This window comes from Psittacula echo, assembly GCF_963264785.1.
Source record: "Psittacula echo genome assembly, chromosome: 8".
NCBI lineage: Eukaryota > Metazoa > Chordata > Aves > Psittaciformes > Psittacidae > Psittacula > Psittacula echo.
Window position 1 is genome coordinate 14,148,484 of NC_137744.1, and position 23,225 is coordinate 14,171,708.

At 42.3% G+C, this 23,225-nt stretch overlaps 1 protein-coding gene across 1 annotated transcript in view; it reads right to left on the reverse strand.

Moving 5' to 3' along the window:
• IL1RAPL2 (interleukin 1 receptor accessory protein like 2) overlaps positions 1-23,225 on the reverse strand; it is a gene marked incomplete at both ends in the record, with an annotated part of 371,474 nt that overhangs the window by 192,433 nt on the left and 155,816 nt on the right. The window lies entirely within an intron of this gene.

Consider the following 23,225-nt stretch of genomic DNA (forward strand, 5'->3'; position numbering starts at 1 on the left):
ATCCAGCTACATGTAGGTGGAACATTTTTACCCTTGATGCAGTTACCTCAAATTCAACCAAGTAAAGTTCAAGTTGCCTCTTTTGCATTTACAGTATCAATTCTCAAGCTCTAAGTGCAGGTATCCTCATACACTCTGCATTTCATATACACCTTGAATAGCATTCACTCATTAAACGATTTTTTTATTTACTTCCTAAACAAACATAGTGAGCCAAAATTTCTATACATAGCAGTGTATCAGAGCCTTCTACTCTCTGCTTTTTTCAAGCTATGCTCTTTAGGCTGGTATGAATTTACAATTAAGGAGCAGTGCAGAGCTTACAGCTGCAACACTGAACTCTCCAGATGGCTCATTCCCGTTGTTCTCTAGGACATACAGGTATTCTCAAAGGCAACCTTCCTCCTGCGCTTCAGCAAAGTCACAAAAGTCTAAGCAGGGGCATAAGTCAAAATAAATAGGGATGCTCAGAAATAGAATTTAGATCCAAACCAAATTAGCTGATCTAATTAATTCTGTCAATCTTCTGTCAATCTCATCTTGGCATGTCATCTAATGCTTTCGAACCTGTGCTGGTTCAGCAAAGTTAAACCACAGTAAAAAATAAGTGGCATTCAAACACACACATGGGAAGCTTGTGGGTCAAGCAGAACGGTGCCAGTTTTCCATTTATTTCACAGAGCAGTCACAATTAGGAAGAGCTACAGAGTTAGGTACTGACCCAATACTGAAATCTAGCTATGGAAGCTGAAAATGCTTCTGCTTCCAATAAAATTTTTCCCACAGCCACACCAAACAGCTTGTCAAAGTACAGCAAACACTAAGCATCCTCCAGTGTTACTCAATTCGCTTAATCTTCCCCTTGCATTTGAAAATTTCTTCTCCCTTCTAGTGTGCAATTCTCTACTATTTTCTTTTGCAAATTACAACTGCTGGAGCATAAAACACAGTGGAATAGATAAAATACATTTGAACAGTAATTTACAACCAGGTCATTAGAGTGGATAAACCCCACCTTCAGCAGCCCACAGTGGAGAGTGAAGCTGCGGGACCACTGTACCCCTGACCATGGCCAGCGCTATGGTGGAGGCACCAGTATGGTGCCTGGACCCCAGCACAGCACCTACACCTCAAAAGAGGAAAAGAGAGAAAAGGAGATTCACAATACAGACCTTTTTCCCATTAACAGTATCCGAGTAGAAGAATTTCAGCAGCTACTGACAAGGCTGACCCAAACCCAGCAAGCACAGCATACAGGTAAGGTGCAGGCAGGCTGCCTGCGCATCCATTGCCCCTGCCTGCACTGCTACCCTCCCTGCATCACCTCGGTCTCCATGGCATGCCAGGAGATGGTGATTAGGGGGAGAAGAGTACATGGGCAACAGAGTAACCATTCATTATGGGGTTGATGACACCTGCAGAGGGGAGAAATCTCACGGAGTGCCTTGACTAAATCTTAATTATTGAATAATGACTCATCAAACAGGAGATGACTTTTTCCCCTTGCTCTTTTTTTTTTTGTTAAATACACAGTCAAGACCGTTTCCTCCTATGAAGCTGTAGAGGCTAAAATCTAGGTCAGGCTCTCTGCGCTCACGTGGAAGAGGGAATTTTTCCTCTTGCCGTGCTGTCAGTCACTGGAGCGTGAGCATTGTTAGATTTGTTTGGAGTATTCTCCATGCTGTCATTACAAATGACTGGAGCTGCTTAGGTAGAGTTTAGCACTCCATTATCCAGAACAAAGTTTGCTGTCATTTTTGTTGGCATGGCTCTCAATATATGATACGATCAGGGTGGTAAGAAGACAAAAATAATGGATTACAGACAGGCACTTATATAATCAATGTACATACATCTTTTCTCTGCTACCCAATAATCAGCTAATCCTCACTAAGTGCTCAATCTAAAACCCATTCAACTACATCCTATCTACTGCAGGTGTACTTCAGACACTTTCAAGAAACACACCTATTTGAAATATTTTCTAAAATTAGGAGCACTGAGAGGGTATGGAAACATTGTTCCATTTTTAGCCCATCCTCTTAAGGAAAAGAGGTTTGCCCGTCTATCTGTCAGTCCCCACATCCCATTAGCAATCCTTCTGACCCAACTGACTACATTCAATCCTGTCTTGTAGAACATGAAAGTGTTCGGGTACACAAAAACCCTACATGGGTGCAGGGGGGTCCCCGCAGGCAGGGAAACACAGGAGCAGTTCACCATGGTGAGGCCCCACTGGGCCCATCCCCACTATCTACCCAGGCAAATGCAACCTCAGGAGATACTGAGTTAAAAATGAAGGTTTCAAAATTATGAATCAAATTACAGATTAAGTTGCCTGACAATGAGGTAATGTACTTTTATGTTAGCAGTCACCAAGAGGGTGTACTGCAGCTCCTTCCCTGTTTCCTGATAATTTCCCATTATTCTTATTTTAAATAAATCTAGTTGTCTAGGGAGTCTAAATGCATTTTAACATGAACCATAATAATTTATGAGCAATTACAGAAGAGCACGTACATAGTCTCCAAGTAATTTGTCTTTCTGCTTGCTGCCATATAAATAATTTTTTGCATCGCGAATCTGCCTGTAATAATTTTTGTAGGGATCTGTCACCTACAGCAATTTATATCATGGCACTGTTGAACATGTTTGCCTACCTTGTTACCTGAAAATCTCATTTCAAATTGAAATCATCTACAAATAAATAATTAAAAATATAATACAGTAGCTAATACATTAGATCTATTGCTCCACAGAGCAAGCAGCACTTGTGACTGTAAATACATGGTCAGAAAAAGAAACAACAACCATTCCTCTGAAACAGGAGTTCTGTTTTTATTTATATGTTAGCCACAGAACAAAAGAGGCCAGGAACCGATACCCAGCATGCTTGGGGTTGCAGAGACGTAGCAATGATAGATGCACTGCATTAAGGAAGTCCAAAAGGGGATGCAAATTTTTTAGACTCTTAAAGGGGAGAAATCAGTTACAGCCCATGAGGTTTTGTCAACTTGGTATTTTCCGATCTTGATTGTGTAGCAAAGGGATCACATCCTACATCTGAACAAACACAGTAATGCCTTTAATAGCTTTGGCAGGACATAACCTTCACAAAGGGTCAGGGTGTTAGGTCAGGCTCACCGTACGTAATTGGTTTCATGTCTCTGGCTTTCTGGCTGTGCTATGCCAACCCTGCTACGGTGCTTGCAGACCTCTGCCAGCATCTCATCACAGCCCAGTGCTGCCATATGAGACCTGTCTGTCAGCTGAGCCCAGCACATGGTCCCCAGCCACCCAGCCTCCTCCCAGAGCCCTTCTTTGCTTCTTAGATCGCAAGCTGAGGTGGGGAGCAGAGCTGCCTAAAAACTGACAGCAACCACCACTTCCCACCCCAGTCTGCGATGCTTTAAATACTCCAATATTCCGAGAAACATCACCTTTCAAATAAAGCAATGTACTGACCGCTCTGTGCACAATTCAATCATGAATGCCACCTCCAAAGCAAGGCAAGATCTCTGCTTGTAGAGCTCCCTCAGCTTAGCTGGATGGTCAAAGGACAATCTTTGACCAACTAATGAGAACCCACTCTACCAAAAGACACCTGAGCAGGTATCTCTGACATGTAGAGCAAGTTGCCCAGTTTTGCAGGGGAGAGGGAGAAGCCTATGCTGGTGATACTTTAGAAGGGAGTGCAGGGTGGCCTCCTCCAGGAGCCATCTCGAACAGCAAGCAGGGAGAAAACAAGGAAGCCCAGGTAAGGTGTTCGTGACGTTTCTTTTCTGGGAGTTACAATTTCACCCTTCTGTGTGCCAAGTGAACACTAGTTTTTAACCATGCTCGTATTTCAAACTGGATTTTAGAAAAAAAATCAAATAGTTGTCCCCTGAGAGATACAGCAAATCAAGAAATTGCATGTTAGAGATGAAGATCACTTAGAAAACCTCCTTTGATCTTGAGAAAAAGAACAAGAAGTTTATCATGATTCAAGCTGGGTGAATTTTGCAATAGATCTCCTGCTACCCTGTTAACAACTTTAACTGAATAATTCATTTATATCACAGTAACATGAGGATTCAGCAATCATCAACCAGGACTATTTTGCAGTAGAAATACAATATCTTAGAAGACGATCATGCAGACTTCATAGTTTTTCTACTGCTCTGACCTCCATTTCCTGAATGCTTTCTACCAACAGTTAGACACTGAAACTCACTGGCAAAAAAGTTTGGGACTTTCAAGATGTGTAAAAGTGCAAATATTCCAAAATTCCTAAACCAAATATAGTAAGTGCAAAGAAACTTCATCAGATTTAGCAACACATGAATATTTCCCAAATCTGGCTCATAAATAAGTAAAAATGCATTTACTTATTCTTACATACTGGATGATTTTTTCCCAAAGTTTGATCAAAGCTTCAAAGCTCTATAAGATGGGCTGAAAGGTCTTTAAGATTTGTATGTGCTTCTTGGGTTTGACCAGCTTTTCTTATGAACCAGAGCTAAACAACCCAACTCAAATGTCAAATATTCCAGTCGAACACTCAATTTCCTCTGAGGTCAAACAAACTGTACATGTATACTGCCAGAGGTCCAAATAACAACAGATTGCTCTGACCTGACTTACATATGCATATAGAGCCAGAAGCATTTTAGTCTTACACTGAAAACGCAGAAGAAAGAACATACTGGTAGATCACCAATCTGTAATTGTTCAGGGAGAGAAAAAACCCAGGTTGGATCCTGAACAAATTCTCAGCTTCCAGAAGTGATGGCATATTAATGAGGTTGAGACTTAGAAACTGTAATTGAAGAACAAAAACACTAAAGCAGTGCTAGTAGAAGCTACTGGACAGGGACATTTCATCCTGCAGCACATGTCAGAGCCAGCTTTTCAGGTGGCACCTTATCACAGGGATCCTCAGGAATACTTGCTGATGGAGACAAGAGCAAATCACAGCTGGCAGGTTAGATTTTACTGGTGATGGGGAGCTCTGAAATGCATTCTGTGATGGAAAGGAAATCTCTAGTCTCATCATGTTCTTTGCTACCTCTTCCAAGCCAGATGCTTCTGGAGACACATGAACTTGAACTTGAAGTGCCCTTCCAAAGCTGTGCTCTTTGCTTCAAGGGGATTGTTCTGCTGAGCACAAAGAAAGGCAAGAGGAGGGCACCAAAGCAACTGTTTAAAACGCAGCATATTTACCCTAAAAATGAGTGTACGGTGACCTTGATCTCCTAAACTTTAGTGTCTGACAGGTTTTTAGAGAGTCTGTGTTGAAGTAAACAGTGCAGAAATTGCAAGTTATAAAGTGGTTTAGTTTTACATATTCAGGATAATGCCTTGATTCTCCGTGGCTGTCACCACGTTAGAAAACAATGTAAAAGGCACCTTGAGAATCAACAGCAGTAGAGCCAGGACATGAACAACAAAGGAATCCTACTTCATGGCTTTATGCTTTCATACATTTTGTGAAGTCCCAGGCATGGGTTCAAGGAATGAGCCCCAGCCGGTCCTGTTTTCTTACTCCCTCCTGTGCTGTGGTGGACAGATTTGGAAGAGTCGTGGGAAAGTTAATCTACAGAGCTCCTGCCTCTGCCCAGCCTCCACGTTTGCTCCCACAGAAAGTCAAATGGGTGATCGGCAGCAAATAAGTCACCCAAACAGTTAAACCTCTTTTCCTGTTTGTGGGTTTATAAATTAATCCCTGTTTCTTCAAAGTCAGCTGTGAAATAACGTCACTAAATTAGCACATCTCCCTTTTCAGTCTTTCCCACTAGCAAGGGAACTTTATTATAGATAAGAAGCATTTTGCTCTAGATTAGAGTGGCCAGATCAGCTGATCAACATGACATTACTTCTGCTTCTTGGACTGAATAAGTAACAAAACTTTACTGTAAATACTAGAATTTAAGTTCTATAAACAAACAACTGAGGCACCCAACCACTCAGAGCAAACACAGGTATGAATCCAACAAACTGTAAAAATCAGCTGTTTACCCAGTTCAGAAACCCATCACTATTTGTTTTTCACATAACGCCCACAAAATCTAGTAAATAAAAACACTTCCACTTTCTGAGATCCAGAATGGGGGCAAACAGTTTTTCAAACATCTTCCACAATTAATATTGCCACTTTTATTAGCTCTTGGGATTTCTGATGAGGTCAGTGAATAATGGAAAAGCACAGAGACATTTCCCAGCATCTCTGACACTTCTTTGGTGCACAGAACTACCTTTAGACAAATAAGATGCAAACCAAGAGGAATCAGTATCTAAAAAAAGGGAGAATAATAACTGATTTAAATAATGAGTAAATCAGACTGAAATTACTCCATTGCATTTATAAATAAAAGATTTATCCTAAGAAGATTTGGATAAGGACCAACACAATGAAAATACACTGTATACCTGAAGGTATATGCAGTCAATAGTTTAAGTGGTGTTGATGATACATGAGCTTTTTAAGGACAGTCTCTGAGATGGTTTTAAAATTCTCCAGCCAACCACATGAGACATTCACACACTTCTGTTTTCAAGTCTTCAGTACCACAAAACTTTGGAAACAAAGCTGAATTAATTTCAGTAATTGATGAGTCTCTTTTCATTAGTTCCTCTGAAGAAAGCTGCTGAAGGTAAAGCAAAATGAAACTAGATCCCAGGTCAGGTAGCTGCAGTCTCAAGTAATCACACAATTAGGAAACTCTATATCCACTGCTTGTTATTCCCAGCAGGGAATTGTAGGAAAGCGCTGTGAATAATAAGAGTATAAAATTAAAGAAATGAAACCCTATTAATTTTCTGGCCCTGTGGGGGCAGAGGGACTGGTGCACATGATTATTTTATTTTTCATCTGTTTTTCAAGTATGTGGACAGTTGGAATTGGATTATTTGCTTTGAGGGCACAGTCCTCTTGAGTTAGGATTAGGTTAGGAAGACAGACTCCCTGTTGAATACACCGGGCTAAATTCTTTTCTTCTGCTGCCTGCAGAGGGGAATCCTTGAGTGACACAGGTCTGCTGCAAGGCCTCTTACTCCATCTCACTTGTGGCAGAAGAAGAGCGCTCGGCAGAAGAAGACAGCAAGGAGACTATCAGAAGTCTCTGGGATAGAGACTAGGGATAGTACCATATCCACATAACTGGATATGAGGAAGAGCATAGGGATAGTACCATACCAGAAGAGAAATGCAGGACTCAGTCATTCTTGTGGATGAGCTACATGGTATTTGTGCAAGGTTTAAACAGTTATTCACGGGGACACCTCAGGCGGGACACTGCAGTAGTCCAAATTCCCCAGTTACCATGGGCAACTCACCCCTGACCAATGTGCCTGCACAGCCATGCGTGCCATCGTGCCAGACCTTTGAGCAGGAACCCAGACTCTGGACCTCTGGAGACCTTTTCCAACATATCTGACTGAAATTATTCTGTCCTGCCACTGGCATGGCCCTGTTTTGTCACAATCTGCAGACACGTAAAGTGGGCCTTCCCCACCGGTGTCCACATCTGGCTGCACACGCTCCCTATCCTATGCTCATTAACCATTTTTCTCTAGCTTACAAAGATGCAGTCAGTCCACCAGAGGATTACCAAAGACTTCACAAAACTAGCTCCATATCATAAAACACATGTTTTGGGCTTTGGATGTTAGCAAACTACTTCATGAACGAACATACTGCAATGTCAAAAACAAAAAAGAAAAGAGAGAATGCTCATGAATAGTAGGAAACAAGTCAATTTGAATTTACTTGCAACAAATAACCAGCTTTGGTCATTTGCTTTGTCTCTACACATTCACCTTTGGACATCTAGTCATCCTTTCCATTTTACAATTGCTATTGCCATTTCTCTGCTTCTCTGGCACACAAAATTTCAGCTGCAGTGAGCCAATTACCATTTCTACTCGCATGACAGGTGGACCTCTGTTTGAAAAGGCTGTGACCCATGCTCTAACCTAGGTTGGAATTCCTTCTCTCATTTTAATTCATTAGCTGCACATATGCAGTAGAATTTGAATAGGAAACTCTCCTCTCTGCAGAACACACAGAATTTCATTTCAGTAAAATGAACACTCAAAAATCAACACAATATTTGCTTTTATAGGACAACCATGAACAGAAGCGCTAGACGGTTATTTGATTAAAATGTTTCTGCATCTGGTGAATTACAAAGTGCTTTCAAAATGAGACATTTTTAAACAGTAAATGTTGTTACGGCTTTTGTTTCTATTTAAAATAAACAAACAGATTTATCCTTATTGCAAGCTATTATAATTACATGCAAGAAAGAAAAATGAAAGATGATTGAAAAACGAACTATTGCAAGAGCTACGTGTGTTACCAATGAGTCTCTGTAGGTAAAACAGCACAGGTAACGCAGTGCCGTGCTCCGTAACACAGCGTTGCACATTTGTTTAGGTACACCTTTACATACAGGTTTTCTAAAACCCGCCTGTCACAACATCCTGCACACCGCATCCACCAGCAGCTCCACACACCCCAGTAATGTATCTCCAGTGAAAACAAAGGCCATGGTTACGGACCACGTGCACTTTCATTTCTCAAACACAGCCCCTGAAAGGGGGCTGTGCTGGCAGTCTGCCCCGTCAGATCCCCAGAAATCCCAACACACTTTCAGATTTGTTGTGAGCAGTGGCGCTGCTCAGGCCACTGTCACCAGCACTGTGACTCCTCTCGGTCCCCTCTTGAGCTCTGTTCCCAGCCCTGGTGGCGGCCCATTTTGTCATCATCAGCACTGTAGCTCCCACATGGGCACATTCCCAGGGACTTCATCTGCTTTCCAGCCCTTATTCCAAGTCCTAACTCAGGAGACTCAGACCAGGGCCAATGGCTGTCTGAAACTCCACAGAAACCAGCACTGCTCCAAGCTGATGCAGAGCAGCAACTATTTCTCTTTAAATAAGAAACACTGCAAAGCAGACAGGTCCCAAAACAGTCCAGTTTACAGTCTTTCTCTCATGCTTCCCTGTAACTTCATGAGCCAGAAACTGATGGCAGGAACATTTCATTTATTAGTAAGCAAAAGCGACTAACTGCAAATACTTCATTACTAATACATCATTTGCTCAGAAGAGCACAAAACAAACAGGTCTGTGATTTATTCATGGGCCTCCTGTCATCCTCAGCAGCCCCAACTCACTCTGCAAAACACGCAGTTGCCCGTGTTTCCCCAAACAGCACATGAGATGGGGAGGGGAAGATGGAGAGATGTTTGAGCTCCGGGCTGAGGCCAGGCAAAGATGGAGTTGGGATCCAGGATGGAGGAAGGGAGCGGGAGAGCCCTTGGCACCTGAGGTCCTCCAGCAGAGACACCACCCTGCAGTCCCACCATCCATCAGTACATCATTATTAAACCATCACAGCTCAACATTAAAAGAAGACTCAGAAAAAACATCATAAAAGCCTCCACTTCAGCTACTGATGAGCCAAAAAAATTACAGAACTGGAGTAGCTCACAGTGATTAGGAGAAGACAGGGCAGAAATAGGAAGCTGGATACTTTTTCTTCCATCCATCTTCTTTGCCAAGAGGGTGCTCATTTCCAAGCATGGCTGCAGTTATCCCAATGAGTTTGAGGAGCTGTAAGTGCTCAGTGCCCTGGGGACTTCCATCCCTGCTCTGGGCTGGCTGGCTGTATCCTGTTTGGATAACAGAAGTGTCATCTGTCCAGCTCTACATCTGAAGAAAGAGGAAAGTGACTCTTCCCAGCCGGATGGGAAAAAGCACACAGGAGGCTTGTGTGACCTCAGGGTAGGGATTCTGGGCTACAGACAGGGATGTGACATGAGAGATCTCTGACAGTATCACACATGTTTCTGGGGCACAAAAAAAAAAAACCACTTTGAATCAGCTCTCATCAAGGTTAAAGCGGAATTTGATGGCAACAAATCAGCCTTGTTTTTGTAAGATACAAGGTCCAGCCTTAGAGATGCTGATGAACTCTCAAGGAGGTCAGTACATGCTACACAACATCTGCACCCTACAGCACTGGGTGCTGATACTCCTGTGAGCACACCCCTCTTTGGGAAAAGGGTAAAACAGAGAGAGACTGTTAGAACCAAGGGTATGAATCAGAAATAAAGAGATGTAGACATCATACAAACTGTATTAAGGGAATTGCTGATTGATGATAAGATTCTCCTAAACCATTACAAATCTCATTTTAATCTCTCTATAAAGACTCATCTGATTTTACATAATTGAAAATAACTACTGCTTGTAATGTGTTAATTTTGATGTGCAGTGAATAACATGGTGCCAGAACCCTTCCAGCCAATCACTACTTTGAAAAGCTGTGCTAAGTTTTTAATCTCCAGACTTCCCAAGGCTGCATAAACCTTCACAATACAATATTTTGCTACTGCTTAATACTAAATATTCCAAAGTATGTCATCAAAATGATGGGTTTTTCCCTCTTCCTTGAAACTGATTAGCGTATCTTCAGTAAGAAAGATAAGCAAATACAACCTCATTAACGAGCTACAAACTTGAGATAACAAAAAGCATCACTATTAACTCAGTTGCTGCCAGATTGCTTCTCCGTGTAGTGGCTTCCTTTTAGAAGAGACGAATCTACTCAGCAGGCACAAAGGACCCTGAACTTTTTTGCTTCTATTTGCATATATTCAAAAAGAGCCTTGGCACTCTAGAGAGCACAAATAAAACACTTGAAGGATGGGAGGAATGACAGCAGTGTCCTGCTAGACCCAAACCAACAGGCATGGACAGAGGGACTGGGGCTACAACCTTGAGTCTCAAGAACATTCACAAACTTTCACTGCACATACATGTATATAAATTGAAAGAATATGGTTCAGCAAAAGGTTACTTTCAACCTGGTTTTGCAAACTTTACATTAATTAGGAAAGCATTTCTCCAATGTCAATGCATCTCCAAACTTGGTACTAGGAAGGACCATTCAGTTCTAAATGACAATTGCAGACTGCATGCAAAAGATTCTGAACTTTTGGTTCCCTAAATTACTGTTAACTCAACGTTATTCCTGCCTACCTTGGGTTTTTAAATGGAATTACATGTAGCCTGCAGCTTCAAATCTAAATGAAAAATGTAGCTCCAGCTGAACCTTAGGAAAAAAAAAGGCAAAAGTTAATGAGATTTAAATTAGTACCAGCCAAAGCCTTCCCTTAAAGAAAGCATTATTGATTTTAAAGAGCTACCTAATGAAAAAGAATGGCACTCATTTAAGACTTTGCATGAGCTACATTAGAGATTCATTTATAATAATAAATAAGGATGTGCTTTACAGTGCAATGAATCAGCAAAATTTATGTACATATTTTTATGAGTTAACTACACGTTCCTTAAGCCTTTAATCACAGTTTTGGGTGAACTGTTTATGGTACTAAAGAAATTACAGTTTCTAAGGCTCAGACCATCAAAGGTAATTAAGTATCCATTCCCTAGAAGAGTTAACACCTACACAACGCTGCGCTTTATAATCTATTCTTCATTTGTGAAATGGAAATGGATATTATTTCCCTTTATTCTTTATTAAACGTTTCTATTTTAAGTTCAAGTAACTGATTATTGGAAAAATCCTCCTCCTATGAATGCTCTACTTTTTACACAGTAAGTACAAAAAGTAAGTACTGCCAGGAGAGGGTATATACCTGCATTCTTTGTAAATTCCTTAAATAGGTAGGAAATCTGTCAACTGTTGGCTTCCATATAGTTCATTCAAACACGATTTTATACAATCATAGGATACTTCATCCTATCAGTTCAGGAATACAATGTTGTGTTCCTATGACATTTAAATACGGAACACTGGTGACCCTGCACAGGTAATTATCTGGTTGCATTGCATCAGCTGACCAAATCCTGTTACTTCTCTGAGAACTATCAAGAAAACAGATTAAGTCCAAGGTTCTCCAAGCAAGTTTCTACGGACTTTTAAAACTAAACTACTTACGCAAAAAGTAAGCATGCTTGGACCCAGTCCAAAGAGAATTTTAATTCATTAAAGCTCCTGTCAAATCCCATCAGAACAAAAGGAACATTCACTTCATTTGCTCAGAAGTGAAAGGGCTGAAACTTTAAATTCCATAAGTGGTCAAATTCCCTCTCAGTTACTGAAACAAAGGTTTCTTGGGGGAACCCCAACCCCTCAGCCTTGTTCTCCAGCTCCCACACAGGCAGGTATCTGCCCAGTTTCAGTACCCAAGCCACAGAGCTGCTTCAAAGCGCCTTAAACGGCTGTCATAGTATGGGCACACTGACCTTCAGGTGCTACTGATAACACAAGGTAGTGATGAACCTCACAAACTCTAAAGATGAAATGTCTCCCATGTAGAGCAAAACCAGGAAGAAAGGTAACTGCAGTTCTCTCAATAAAGCAAGCAACACGTTCTGATGTTTCAAACTAAGCTTGTGTATGCCAAGATAATAAAGAACCTGTAAAGGTCCCCCATACAGTAGCAACAAGTACCATAATCCCAGTACAGCACTGTTTTTTCAATGCAGTTTACCAAGGCATTGTTTCACAGGGCTGATAATACTTGTCAAAACGTGTCTGAACTGTTGGATTTCGGTTTTGCTTGGTTAAAGCAAAAAGATGCATTTATTTTTAATAAAAAACATTCACACACATTAATTTCACTTGCCACAAGTCTGTGCCTTGAAGAGATTCTTTAACTGAATAAAATTTAACACACATTTTACAGAACTAAGAATTTATTCCTGCCTATTTGTGAGTCATTTATAGATCCCGGACAGACCTCCTCCCCTACCTTCAACATCCTGCTGCTGCCTCCCTTCACATGATTTTGGTCATCTTATCCACACTGCTGTTACAATTCAGAGCAGTATTGCAGCTTTGAATCAAATCCTACTGTTGTCCTCCCTTCCCTCGATTCAGATCATTCTACAAACTGATTGTAAATATAAAGTTACAGTTACGCCTGTAACTTTACCGAGCCTCTTTCGAGCTTTGACAGAAGTTTCATTGTCAGGTGAGACCAAAAGTGGGGTTTGGTGTATAGAAACTACATTTCTACAGGAGGATATTACCACAGAGGCTCTGCTGTAGGGACACACACACGTGCACTCCCCCCCCCAAATGAAGACAAACAGCTCCAAGTCAATGGCTGGTTTTCTGATATCTTCAAAGTAGACATGAGATTGGGAGACATTCAATCCCAGGGATCAGCAGAAACCCAGGATTCAAATTGGTTTGAAGCAACCCCCCCCAGACTGTATACACCATTTAGATGTGGATGTGTCTGCCCAAACCCTGTGTTCTAACAATCTGCTCTTGCTGCACCTAATTATGTGCAGACGTAGATCTATCCCAGGGTGCCCCAAGATGGGACTTCCTACTCATTTTGATTATTCAGTCCTATTCAGACTTCATTCATTAGAGGAAGAGCTCCCAGAGGCAAGCCAAGTCTCAAACACTTACTCTTTGGGATGAACTTTCAGTAGAGAGAAGAAAACTGTAATTGAAGTACACGCGGTTTGTTTTGTACTTCCCTTTAATTATAAAGTAAATTAATAAACAAGAGCATTGAGTTTGGTTTTAACCGTGATATTCCCAAAGGCATGAAACAACCAAACTGTAATGGCAGGAACTGCATCCCTGAATGGATCTTAAGGGAAATAATTAATAAAATATATCTTACCACTGCCTGTTTCTCTGAACTATATCCTTAGCAATGTTCAATAAAATTCCTTGGAGATAACACAAGTCAGGCCTTTCTGCCCCACGCAAATGAGACCAGCGTACACTGTACATCAGCAAGATGTGCCACAGAAGAATCATGATGTCTGAGGAGAGTGGAGAGAATGGGAACAGTCACTTCTGTAACCCCAGCTCTGGTTTAGATCTAAGCCAAAGGGACTAAGAATTACCAGTGCACAGCAGGCATCAGCTGGCAGTTGGAACCATTCTAAATTGAAGAATAACCTAAGCTAGATGTGAGGGAAGCAATAAACAGCTGTTACTCACCCTGCTGCTACTGTGATTTTCACATCAAAATAAGCCTTAATTTTAAAATGTTTCTCTTGATTTTATTTTATTCCACTTTATACCACACTGCTTCTTTTCCAGATTTTCATAGCTGATGCAGGGGGACTTTCTGATGTTGTTACAGACCACAGCCCAAGAAACTCCAATTTAGAGACTCTGGCTTCCAAACCTTTCACGAGTAACAAGCTTCCAACAAGTTTTTTTTCTTCCCCTTCTTTTTTTCTCCCTCCTCTCTACAGGTTGGGTATTTTTGCATGTTTTTAACCCACAGAGTTTAACCAGTTTCACATGCACTCTGTACGCCGGCGAAAACAGCAAACCTTGGACATTTGAAGTTTGCCTTCTTCCCCAAGAGCCTTCAGAGGAGTGTTTGTTCCATTTAGAAACACTGTAATGGGACTTCCTACAAGCACCTTGCCCTTTCCTTTCTGCCTGGAGGAGGTTTGCTGCTTTCAGCGCAGGGAGACAACAATGAAAGATACTGTGGCTGTACACCCCCAAGCTTCCCTAGTGGAATGATGTACAAGAGAGATGCTGTTCCCTTGGGGATGGAAAAGACGGTGTTCACAAGGAGGCGGCTGGATCATTCAAGCATTCATTATGTCTGTAACTTTACCAACTCTCTTTTGAGCTTTGACAGAAGTTCATTGTCACGTGAGACCAATCATTGTGCTCTTCAAGCTTCAAGCTGCAAATGCAAGAAGGTCTACAAAAAGTTATCTTAAGACAATTTCTTCCAGCTTTGGCAAGGCTAGGCCTTCTCTGGTCTTACATCCCCCCAGATGCTGAAGGTTATGTTAGGACAGCCTGCTCAAGGAGACAAAGTCTGCCCATCATTCAGAGGCAAGATTAATATGCTAACAGAATCCCTTGGCCATTAAAGATGCTGTTTCAACTCTGATTTTCTTTTGTTAGAAAAAATGATCTAGTACAGACTTTGTCAAAAGAGCTTTGTTAACACTAACACTTGCAAAACAACTATGCTAATATGACATTTTCCACTCGCTTGTTCTATACTTTTATGCCATTTAGCAATGAACTACAGCAATTCCCTCCCAACCTCTTAATATTTGGCCATGGGAGTATGTGGGAGGCCACCTTTTTATTACTTTTACTGTGCTAATTGATTGTCGATTATGACTTACATGAAGTACATTTATACTTTAAACTCGACTAAATGTGCCATCTGGCCCAATAGCCTTGTTGACATGATGTTGGTTTATTAATAATGGTCATTACACTTGTAAACCTGTACGCTAGAAAAAAATCAAACAGATTTGGGGAAGGTTCATTTCTACACATGCAACATCTCCATGCTCCCATATAAAATACGCCCTGGCAGTCATCTGAACACACAGAGCAGCTGTATCTCTCACTCTTAGTCTCAGCTTAGAAACCTGAATGAAGCTGAAAAGGGGAAGTCTTGGGGAACTCTGGCTATTAAAGAAACTATATCTTGCTGTGACACTGGAATGTTTATGTTTATCAAACAGATAAAAATGGGCTTATCCTCAGGAATGCACAAGCTTGATAAGAAAAGTAGATAACAGGAAGTGATAATTATCCCAGTTTCCTAAAGAAAACAGAAATATTGAAGCTTCAAGGCAAGAAAACATTTTCACACACAGTAACGCTTTAAAAAAGACACTGTTCAGGCAGTTGCTGATGAATGTACTGCTAGTGAAGGGATATGAACTGCAGCGTAGAGCTTTTACTGTGTGAGCATCCCACTCATGGCTTGCTCTGCCTCCAGGTAAAAAAAAATTAGTAATAAAATTAACCCCAGACTGAAGTCCTCAGCCTTCCACATTATTTGCTCTGCAGTCCAAGAACAGAGGCCATGATTTAGACTTACACCATCGGCATCTCTGCTAAGCCCTGGGCACTGAAGGATCCCCAGATTGTGAGAGTCCAATGTCAGAGCCCTCCTCAGAGGAGCTGTGTGCCCTACTCGCGTGGCACCTCTCCCAGGCTGCACCCCCCCCACACCACCCTCAATCTCAGAAGCTGTTGGTTTGCTATGTGATGCACTTGCGAAGGTCCCTTAAAGGGCTGGGGTTCTGAGTGTTTTTTTTCCACCTTGGCTCCCCACTTTCTCCCTACCAGCCTTTTCCTTTCCTATCTATGAACAAGAATATTCTAGGTGAACTTTCAACACCTCAGTCTGCTTCTGGAAACAGCTGCCTGTACAAGTGTGCTTATTCGTATCTTTTTAAGAAATACAGATGAAGAGAGAGGCATTCAGATCAGAGGGGCTGGCTGAGGACTTCGAGTGCACTGATTTTTTAAACAAATAAACAAGAAGCCAACCACCCCTGCATCATTTACCTATTTGATTTCATTAAAAGCTATTGTGATTTCTGAATTTAGTTTTCCTTTTTGTTTATAAGTTTCTGATTGTATCCAAGCTAATATTATTTCTCCCTGGAAAGATCTGATGATTCCTTAACTTGTAACTCCCTTTCCACTCAGCCCCAGCTTTCACACAATACATGCCCCAACAGCTCAAAAAGGAGATCTTTAGCATTTCCGTTTCTAAAGACATGAGGTGAGGACCGCATGGGGAAGTGATAGGACTCAAATATATGGCCCCAAACAACTCTGCAATGGACAAATATCTGTAACATCATCAATAGAAGAAACACTGTGCTGCGAGCTGAGCTTCAGCCTCAATGGTGAGCCAGCCTGTACCGAGAACAGTGCCACCACCCACACATGAGCCAGTGAGGAATGTTTAGTGCCATATGGCTGCATCATGTTGACAGTGATGCTCATTAAGGTGACAGTGTGGCACTTGCTTTTATTCTCTGAAAAGACAGAGCCCTAAAATCTCCAGGCTGTCAGTTCAGTAGGAAAGAAGAAACTTACTTATTTGGCCAATTTCTTCACACTGTTTTTTATTTGTATTTTGAAACTTTCAGCCCCAAATCACATCAAAGGCCAAGCGTGACTGTCTGTCCCTTCCAAAAAAGAGTAACTGGATTCCACCTGCACCTGCAGTGCATTGTATCCATGAAGGTACAGCTCAAAAAAGGTGGAGATTTTCTACAAGTGCTATAAAAGATCCTTCACAGTACAGTGGAAAATCACTGATCTCCACATTTCATGCAACTAGTTCATGAGCCAGCTGTGTTACAAACCCTACGCAGAACTGAGAGGCTGTGCAGGACTCCAGACAACTGCTCATGGATCCTACAGAGTCAAGTTTATGGTTCAGAGTAAAGGTCGACAAAATTTCAGTTGTGGTCACACTGAATGGGTGGCATCTTCCAAGCAGGCTGCTGTATCTCTGCATTTGTCATGGTGAAGTTCAAGGGCTGCAAGCCAGGTCTCCGTATGTCACAGCAAGCTATTTGCAAAACTTTACTTCCATTTGAAAGCAGAAGGAAACCAAATAAGCATCACCAATTGCTCTCACTACTCTATTAAACCACAGTCCCAGCGAGCGTGAAGCGGTGGCTTTTCTGGGCTGACAGTGGTTCCTGACCATGTCTGCAGGTTCAGCACTGCTCACCATGGCTTCCTCCAACCTGCATTGCCCTTGCCTGTGCTTCAGAGCAGGCAAGGGGAAAAAAAATGACTCTTTTATGATATAATCACTTTTTTAAATGGAAATATATTCCTGAAGTAAATGCGACCCTGATTAAAGCTTAACTGCCTTTTTTCACGTTGGCTCAGTTGAAGCATATGACAGTAATCATGTAGTGCCAGGAGCCAGTTTAAAGGGATACACCAAACACAGATTCCAGAATATTATGGTAACGGGAAAGATCTTTACCCTTACTCCCTCTTTTCTCACTCTTTTCTTTGCCCTTCTGCAAGAAGTATCCAAGAGCAGTGACCAGGAGATCATGCCTTCCTAGGATGGGGAGCTGAGGGGCAGGGAGCCCTGGGCAAGTTCCTCTGCAACACATTTAGGGGGCATGTGAATCTCTGAGTTGTGCAGTGAACCCCACCTGGCAGAGTGCTCTGTCTGTGTTGTGCCTACCTCCACAGCAGGGCACCACGCAGGCAAAAATCCTCCTCAGAAGGACCCATTCTCCCCACAGGCACTTCACAGGACCAGTGCTGGCAAACAATCAACCAAACAACCCTCTCTCTTTGTCTGCTTTCCAGCAGGGTACAGGTATGAGTAGGAGGGCAGGCAGCAGGACCTCAAAGCAGCACTACCACTACCAACGCACGCTGCGTCTTAGCTGAGCTGCCCAGGACCTGCTGCAGTGCCCCAGCAGCCTGTGGGCACACACAGCTGTGCATGCCCCAAGCAACATCCCGAGGGAAGGAGCAGTCTCAAGGACACACAGATACTGAGCCTTGTAAGAGAGCACCACACTGCATACACGTGTTTCAGACCTACAATGCAAGCTGTTAAAACTGCTGCAGCTCTGGCCCAACATGCCCATGCTGCACTTACAAAGAACTCAGCCCAAGACTGCAGCCGAGGTGCTGGGCTGCAGTGGGCCCAGCACTGTCTGCACCATGTCCCACACATCTCCTCAGCACAGGCCCCACTGAGCAAGTGGGAATGCTGAGACTTCCCCTTCCCAGACACAGAGCATCTCTTTGCAGGGGCTTGATGATTCACAGCTCCAGCACCATGCAAGGCTGGTCTTGTGTAGCAGCACTGACCCATGAGCAGCCAGTGGTTACATGGGCTCCTTCTGCTTGCCGAAGCAGAGAAAAGCCTACAGGGACTCTGCTCACTAACCTCCCACAGCAGCCATCACATGGTCCCTCCACATGCTCTGATCAATATTTAAATGATGGTGGCAGCATTAAGAGGCCCTCCCCCATGCACTGATACGGTGCCTCCAGCCATCCCATCTGGCCAAGGTTTGAAGGGAAAAGAAAATATGAGCCTTGTACTGTATCTTGAAGGTTGGTAGGTTGGGGCATGTTTGAAAGTTTAACTAAGTCTTTGTGGCAGGCTATCTCCCTATTTTCTGACGTGGAAACAATTTCATTTAATACTTCATTGAAATAACAGACCGTTGCGTAATACCCCTGACAACAGTCTTCAGTGCAAATCTGCTGCCCCAGACAGGTAAAGCCCTGATGCAGTGTAATTAACAGACTGAATTAAATGCTCTGTAATGTCCACCTGAAGCTGAGACACCCATCCCTTCCCATTCCGCACTGGTACAGAAGCAAAGCAGCCGGAGCCTGCACTGGGGCTCTGCTGCTGTCCTGTCACAACCAGATTGTGGGCACTCAAACCTGCAGCCTCCCAAGAAAGCCTCTGCACGTCCCCCTGGGCACACGCTTCTGCTCACTCCCACTCACGCTGCTTTACCCGTAGTTACTTATAAGGTGCAGTACATTACTGGTGACACTGCTAATGCAGTTTCCACTGTGAGGCACAATATGGCTTTTCCAAGAGCGGTGGTGGGAAATTGTGTTACAACAAAACGTACACTGGCTGCTCCGAGGCTCCCCAAGTAATTACAGTGGCAGTAAAGTGCCTTTCCTCTCTCAACACACACCAAAAGGCAGCACCACACACATACCGTGTCCCATCACTCAGCTGCTGCAGGAGCGCCACACCTCCTGTATCACTTGAGCCTGAGATGCCTGGCATGCTGGCAAGTGGGAAGGAGTACCCCATTCTGGTATTTAAAACAGGAACACATCAGGAGGTTTACCACTCCTAATTCTGACCTTCTTGCTAATCATTACTGTGTCCTAATTCTCCTGATTTCTGAGGTAGCACTTGCTTACGCACCAGGGAGAGCACAGACACTTTGGTATACAGCACCAGTTGCTGCGGCTGACCAGGACACCAGCCCTACAGCCAGCTCCACTTCTCTCCAGCAAAATCACCGAGGCTAGGCTATAACATGAATGGCAAAGCCAAAGAAATGCTAAAATGCAGCAAGTAGGGGAGGGAAGGACACTTCTGGAAGGCTCAGATTAAGGACTCAACTTCTGTTTCGAAGAAGACTTTGAGGTAAAGCAGGTGCTAAAATCTTGTGGTTTATTTCTTGGAGAGTGGCCACTTACTGGGATTCTCTGCCCATCAAACACACAGGTAGCACCCATCAGCCAGACCGGCAATACACAATGAACTGAGAGTATTCTTAACCACGTTCATATTTTTACTCTGCTCACCAAATAGAGTCATAAATTAGATTTTTTTCCATCGCAGTATTCAACTACTACTTTACTACCAGGCCAGCAGCAGTATGTATGAGGAGTCACATTAGATTTGTCTATCTTGATGAGTTTTCACTGACTGCAAAGAAGTAAGAGTTTGGTATGTCTTTAGTATTACATGGGAAGCATAAATTGGAGCCAGTCACTAACCACAGAGCAAGATGAACAGGTTTAAGGTGGATGGTTCTGGCTTTAATGTGCTATAGGGCTAGCAGCTTGCGGGAAACCCTGCAGGTTCCCATCAGCTTGAGGCACAGCAGCATTGCCAGCTATGAAGTCCAGACACAGATCTAAATGTCTCCAAAGATAAGATGTTTGCCTCCTGCTTCAGTGCATGTGATGGGTTTCCAGGTTCCCGGCAGTTTGACTGTGCAGATGGAACTACTTTTTCCTAATCAGAAAGTCTAACTGCAGCTCACCACTGGCAAGCAGGTCCTGCTATCCTGCAGGAACAACTGTGACCTTCCAGACACTGCACTGGCTCCAGCATTAACATTTTTCACACTTCCCTGTCACAACAAAAAAACATGCCCACATTATCTGAACACAGACACTCATGGGAGCAAGCATTAAGCAGACTTTCACAAGGTAACACAGATTCAAACAGATGGACCGACCCAGGTTTTTCAGCTGTACCGTTCCACGGGGTTTCCTTTAGCCAATTTGATCACCTCCAAGGAAAGGAAGCTTTACACCTGATGCATCTGTGCTAATAGACCTCCTGCCTTTAAAACGACTTCTCTGAATGTTACTGGAAACAACAACATTAAGATAATGGCAAGACTGGCAGTGAGAAATTCACAGGGGATGCAAAACAAATGAAATCAATTAGTATTATAAACCCAGGCTGAGTTTCATGTGTCTTATCAACTTTTCATACTGAACTTTTGAGACTTTATTATTAACAGTTTACACAAAAGCTATAAGAAATGAATAGACAAACCCAATAGTGCTGTTTTAAACCTGTGCCACCACACTGCAGTTCACATAGCTGCAAACAAAATGGAAGAGCATTTTTATGAGCCATCAAAAGGCTCAGCTGATACCAAAAGGCATTTACTGAAACAAAAACACAGAACAATACTGCTTCACAGCAAGCCCCATTTTGATTTCTGCAATTAGAATCATAGAATAGTTAGGGTTGGAAAGGACCTTAAGATCATCTAGTTCCAACCCCCGATTAAGCAAAGAAGGATTCATACCCCTATGCGAAAGTGGATGAACTCTGTGTAAGCATCAGCTCTGGTGGAGCCTACATTAACTGAATGCATTGGATTTGAGGTCAGCTGTCATTCTTTCCAAATTGCTTCCTGAGCAGATCACAGAGCAGATGGAAAAGGCCAGTTTGACATGACTCTTTGGCTTAATTATAGCTTTACTAAGACAGCATATGGAGTTAGTGTGTACTGTAGAATTTTATCCAGTAACTATTTCTCATAAATTCAGTAATCTGCTTCATTTGCTTCTCCTTGATCTTCAGTACGTACGTTCACTGTGATTGAATTATTTTTACCTGTGCATTACTAGGTCAAGCTTTCTTAGCAAGTACAAACACTATAAATCTACATTAATGTTCAAAGAATCACAGAAGTTAAATTCTGCATTGAGTACAAGATCCCTTCCGCAACCTCAGTACCTAAACTAATTCACTGTTTTCAGCACGAATTGTCAGATCCCTTGAGTTATCCTGTGACTACTCGGAGATGAGCAACGCCAGACTGGTCTAGTGACAAAAAGGCTCTGTATTACCTAGACTAACATCCCTCAAAGAATCAGCTCATGGCATGTGCCTGCACAATGCACCCACAACACAGTGCTATGCAAAGAGAGCAAAAATAGGTCCAGCAGGAAGAGAACTGATAAAATCCCTAACACACTACCTGGAAGCACTGACAGTTTAGCCTCTTAGCATAGCACTGCTCAATTTTTATATCCTTGGTTTACAGAAAACCTGTTTTACCTAGTTTACAAAAATCTGTTATTCTGGTCCTCTAAATGCTGCAGTTCCATCGGTTTTTGTAAGTGACCTATGTCAACAGTTCCATTTGCAACACTTACAAACTGTTTAACATTCAGATAGGATCTCAGGATATGTTGTAGGTGCTGACATGATAAAATACGAGAACCCCCTTCCACCGTGGCATACTTTAACTGGACTGCAACTATTACTGAAATTCCTCAAGCTCTATTATAGCATAGAGGGTGTTTTGCAGCACCGGATTGTACAGAATGCCATATCAATGCCAAATGCATCAAAACCAGGAAGCAGGAAAACCCATCTCCAACTTGATTATTTTAATACCCTTCGCCTGTTTTCCTTAAAGGAGGAAATGGGAAAAGGATGGGCCTGGCAAATTGTGAGAAAGTGGTTCATCTCCAATGCCCTATTTCTAAGCAGTTCAGCATCTTCCTGCTGGGCAGCAATGGAAGGAGGCAGCTGTTTGAAATTAGGAAAATCGAAAAAAAACCAATCCAAGAGCAACAAAGAAAACTGTTTGGTTTCTATGATTTCTAAATAGAGTTCTCAGGAAAAAGCTTCATTTTGAAATTTCATCATGAAATTAAAAAGAAAAATATTTTCTTGTAAAAATGTCACCTCCGAAAACCAATTTTCAAACACCATTTTGTCATTTTTAATTATCTCTTTGCTGCACTAAAAAAGACTCCCAATGCAGCAACCTGCCCTGACAAAGCTGACTGTCAAACCTCCCATTGAGAACCTCCTTCCAAAGCTGACTTAGGACCCCCATAACATCTTTGACGCTTTTTGTTCTTTACCTTACTTTTCTTAAAGATAAACCCAACTCAAATTAAAAAATAAGGGTGGAAAATCCCAAAAGAACATAGCACCAAAAATGCAATGGTTTTGAAAAAATCCTCACTGCCTAAAACATTCAAATGCCTGATTTGAGAGGCTGGTTCTCACACTGCCACATTAACAAATGCTCACCATCAACTTGAAGTTTAACTGCTTACATTTATAATCTTAGTGAAAATAGATGGATGGTGGTTGATGGCTCTTCATTTGTTTCCTGGGCAAGAAACAGACCCTATTCCACCAACT